The sequence below is a fragment of the Mus pahari genome, chromosome X, assembly GCF_900095145.1.
Source record: "Mus pahari chromosome X, PAHARI_EIJ_v1.1, whole genome shotgun sequence".
NCBI classification, from domain to species: Eukaryota; Metazoa; Chordata; class Mammalia; order Rodentia; family Muridae; genus Mus; species Mus pahari.
In genome coordinates, this window is record NC_034613.1 from 90855872 (window position 1) to 90861447 (window position 5576).

The window sequence follows — 5576 nt, forward strand, 5'->3', positions numbered from 1 at the left end:
CCTCAACACCGGAACCGCAACTTTAAAACAGACGGAACTTCCTGCTGTTGCCATGGTTTACAGACTCTAATTTGAAGAAACTAGGTGTCAATCAATTGCGAATTCACTTCCGGGGCACCCTCCGGAGCTTAAACGGTGGGCCATCCCGGTCAGTTGGCTTTAACCTTCCTTTTAGATTTTGTCTCTCCGTATCTTCACTGATCCCTTCCAGAACAAACAGCCAAAGTCGGGCATAAAGAAAACGCAATCCCGGACTTTGTATTTTACTTTATAAAAATAGCCGCTTGATGGCAGCATGCTTTCACTGATTCGCTCAGACCCGCTCTTCCCCCGCCCTTTGTGTTTAGAAAAAAACACCACCTCAGTCAAAAAACTACTTCCTCACAGAAACTTGGATCTTTTCTGGCATTTTATAGCCCCAGGTTTTCCTGATTCTAAGCCAATCTAATGACTGGAAAAAAAATATTTTTAATATGTTTCTTTGATTACTATTTCTTTGATACCGGCTTACTGTATACTTTCTCGGATATGCATTTTTTTTTTTTTTTTTTTTAGGTCAGAGCAATATCTCCCATAGAGCACATTTTTTTTTTAATACAGCGGCTTATAATAGTAAATAAAAGCATAGAAGTTTAGTTTGTGCTAATGTTAAAAATATGAGACTGTGTACTTTATAACCATTAGAAATTAACTTTTCACATTTTAGAGGTTGGGGATTATAAAACAAAGGAACGAAATGGTTATGACCTCAGTGCTTCGAGCCTTGTTGCTTGCTATTCTAGAGGAACTGTTTCATCACAAGATGGAAGGGATATCAAGGATTTCACTCCCCATGCCATGCCTTTTTATAAAAATCGCCTAATCTTGTTTACAAGGGTTCTCCATCAAAACTTCTAAAGCCCATGCCTCCAAGCCTTACTGATAAAAGTTCTGTGACCAAAATATTGATACTGTTGTAGCTAACTGCCATAAATTGAACATAAAACTATGTTAGCTGGTGCTCCACACTGCATGAACAGTTGTAGAATAACTACAAGTTGGATAGTTTTGTTCTCATTTTACAAGTGAGTATGTGTGTGTGCATATGTATAATTCTATATAACATACATAATTTTATATGTACAAGACTGTTTTAAAATAGCATAATTAGGAATCAATTTAATTTATCACATGTTGGAATTAAAAGTATTTGATGTTTTCTAGTTTTTCCTTCCTGAAAAGCAAATCTGTTCACTGGGTGCAAAACACGGTAGCTGGCCTCTTGGAATTAATTTTCTTACTTCATGGTATATTATTAAAAGGCATCTCAAAAGAGACAGAAGGTGGAAAGAAAGAGAGGTTTGGTTTGACCTTAGGCAGGACCATGTTTATTCACAGCGAGGGAGCATTTTGTCACCCACATGAGCAATGGTCAAAATGCCTACGGGGGAAAATGGAATTATGGGCCCCTTCTCGGGGCAGAGATGTCCAAATAGGATGCTCAGAAGAATACTCTTTCAGTAGGAAACTTTCACCTCACACACTGGAGAAATTGCAGCAGTGCTTGATGGCAATAAGGCAGGATGGAAGTGGAATTCTGGACTATGACACAAAGTTAAGAGACCACACATTAAGTGGCCAATGTCCTGGGTAGTATTATGTAAACTTCCCAAAAGCAACCGTCATCTGGGAACAAGGACTCTCAACTGAGAATATGCCTTTGGTAATTTGGCCTAGTGGCAAGTCTGTAGGGCATTTTCTTGATTGAGTTATTGATTTATTTATTAATGGGGGAGGGCGCAGCTCACTGGGGGTAGGACCACCCCTGGGCATGTGGTCCTGGGTGGCATAAGAAGGCAGACTGAGCAAGCCAAGGGGAGCCAGCCTGTGAGCTGGACTTGCTTTGGCTTCAGTTCCCACGTCTAGTTGCCCTAACTTTCTTCAGTAATGGACTATGATGTAGACATAAACATAAAAGGAATGAGCCCTTTCCTTTCCGAATTGCTTTGGTCATGATGTTTTACCATGTCAATAGAAACCCTAAGACAGCCAATAAACAAAAATTCAGAAATTTTGAGAAGCAGAATGAACAAACTTAAATGAGTGCCTATAAAGTAAACTCTGAAAGCAATAATCATATAAGTCTCATTATTGTCCAGCGTGGAACATGTTTGGTAATTACATTATAGTACATGATATTCAGTTCAAAAAGTGGGACTGGAGACATGGCTCAGTGGTTAATAATTATTTGGAGTTTCCAGCACCCACACTTGGCTATAACTGTACAAACTTTCTGTGCCTGCCGCAGATCTGAATAAAGGAGACTTACATTTATCATAAGCTTTGGCACTATAGCTGGGCAGATTCTCAGCTATTCTACCCCAAAAATACTGGCCTGGCCTACGACCTGCCATGTGACTCTTTAGGTACCTCCCCTTTAGTTCCAACCTTCTTCCTTCTCCACTGGCTGGCAACTCTCCTGATTTGCTATTGGCCATTCAGCTCTTTATTGACAGGTGAATGCTTTTACACGGTGCACAAGAGATTATCCCTATATTTGGCAGCTGATGGCTGCCTATAACTTCAGCTCCATAGTATCTAATGCTTTATTCTGGCTTCCACGGGCAAATACATGTACATGAAAACACATATACATACATACACATTAACAAAAATCCTTATAAGTTTTCAAAAAGTAATGGAAAATTCAGTTTATACAGAAATGCTTGAAACTCTATCTAGTATAAATTAGGGAAAACGAAATAAGGTCATTGATTGTTCAGCATGAATCAAGCAGCACACCTACCATGTAGACATTCTTTGGGGCATGATTATTATGGAGTCGTCAGCAATTGTATTAAGTAAAAATGATTAGCCTTAAAATATGTTCCCACAACCAGGGAGAAAAAACAACCAAATGAAGCTGTCTGTGGTCAGAAAAAGCGTGACAGAGCATTCCACTGTGGCATCAATGTCTTGAGAAAATACAGGGTAGTATTTGCTTTCCTATTTACAAGGCTTCAAAATGTCACATGGTGCCATGCTTTTATCACTAGCTAAATCCCTGTCACATCTCTTTACCATCCATTTCCTGCATCCATTTGTGAGAAAGACCTCACAGTATCTCTTGTAGGTGGGATGCTGGGATTCTTTCTACACTGACTTTCCTATTGTTTGAGGAAACAAATTAACAGATTTTTTTCCAAGATACAATTTGATTTCTTTGTTATCACTGATAGAAATATTGGAAAGTTAGATGAAATTTGAGTCAGGATATTAGCACATTGTTTAATAACATTCTTCTTGTCAGAAATAGAATCTGATGGATAACTTTTCTAAGGTACCTTGAGCTATCTCATCTGTAGGTACAAAGCAACAGAAGACATTAGGACTGCTATTTCTCCCACCCAAACTACTTAGTTACCCTACTAATCCAAACAAAAAGTTCACAGTAGAAAACTTTCAGAGGAGAGGAATAGTCATGTTTTAGGCTGTATAAACGGCTCTCTACACTCTGTGTGTCTGCCATTCTAGGCTGATGTCTTACTTTGCAAGGTCAAAAAATAAACTGCCTCACTTATAATACATACTCTCACTATGATGTGAGAATCATTTCTAATGTCTTAGAAATTTTCCAAGGATATAATTTTTCAATCACACATTTGAAAAGAACAGATTTGAGATCAATTCTAAAACCCACCTACTAGCATGTCTTCCCACTGCTTTGGCACTCCAGATAGTTGGTGCCACCTGAAGAGACTAAGAAACTTGCTCAGATTACTAAAAGTCCGAAGTAAACTATGGCAACCCACAAAATCTTCCCCAAATAAGTAATAAGAGGCATGATGATAAGATTAAAAAAAAAAAAAAAACAGAAGCAAAGAAGTTTGGGCTTCTGAAAATAATGGCAAAGTATCAGAGGTACTCTTGCAAAAACAAAGACTATTAAATATAATTTGAATGCCAATATCTTCAACTTCAACCTTTATTCCACTAAAACAAAAACAAAAACAAAAACCAAAAAAACCTTCTTGCTATGGGAGAACATTTTCTTTTTCATTTTTCATGGGTTGGGCAGTCAAAACACCACATTAATGAAGAACAGAGACAGAAAAATAAACACCAGTAGTTAACATTAGATTCTAACAACTGTTTGCTGCTATTAGGTTATCGTGTCTTCCCTGAAGTCCACTAAGTCTTTGTGAAGTGCCATTTACTTCTGCACCTTTCTTCTCTCCAGTCTTTGAACAGCTCACCAATAGGCATAAGGAAAAATAATTATTATAAAAAATCTACTTGGTCTAGTTTCCCGACCTACTGGTGAGGAAAACAAAACAAAAAGAAGCAGGCAGACACAAACAAAAGCAAAACTCTAGATGATAGCTTCATCTCCTACAATTATAGGTTAGAAAAAGTAAACTTATCCAACAGTTAGGATCCAATTACTAGTCAACACAAATATCTGTCTGCAAATAGTTGAGTAATAAACAGTTACTTTATTTTAAAATATTAAAAGTAACTCTAATATGCTATTCACATATTATATATTTTAATTAAAATATTTAAAGCAACATGCCTGCCTAAAACATTAAACAAAGCAAATTACCTTGGTTGCTTCCTGAAATAAAAGGCTAGTTGAGTCTCTTGCGGTTACTCATGTTTACTTGTAATGTAGCAATTGGGTTATCAGCTTCAGTCTGCCCCTCTATCTTATTCTTGTGTATTGAGCATTTGCTAACATCCAACCTGCACACAGACAATCCATCCTATATTCTGATCAATGGGGGACACATAGACAGAATCATATTCTCTTGTGTTAGCTGTTCCTTGCAAACCTTCCATCTGCTTCTTAAATTGGTTCTTTCATTCTTGTGAATGGCTACTCAATAGTCATAAGGCAGTTTTCCTAAGACCAGACTTCAGTACATCTCTTTCGATCAGCTGTCCCCTGGTATTTTGTATCAGAGAACAAGTGGCACCTGAAGGCAACACCTCAATTTCCTACTTCTGCTGCCTGTTGCTGTGTAGGTTCACCTAGGTCCCCCTCCCCCAACCAAAAGTCTTCTGCATGAGGCTAAGTTCTAAAAATAGAAGCCTTTCCAAACCTCAAGGAATAACTTTAAAAATCCCAGAGGCTCTGTAAATAAATGAAAAACTTAAAAAAAAAATCCATTAACTACACTATCAAAGGTACTAGCCAGAAATATAACTGAAGGAAGAATTTGAAAGTGATATTTACATACTCACAACAGCATTATTCACAATTTTTCAAAAGTTAAAAGCAATCCAAGTGCTTCTCCCTGCACAAATAAGATATGCTATCTATATACCATAGAATATCATTCTGCTTTAAAGTAGAAATTCTGTAAATCATTAGGTCAAGCAAAATAAGCCAGTCACAAAACATAAAACTGCATGAGCCCATCTATATGGAGTATCTAACATAGCCAAATTCAGAGAAACAAAATGGTGATTTCAAGAGCTTAGAAGAAAAGGAAATGGGAATTTATTGTTTAGTAAACATGGAGTTTTTAGTTTTGCAACACAAAAATTGCTAGCGATTTGTAGTAGAAAAGCATGAATTAAAAAAAAAAAAA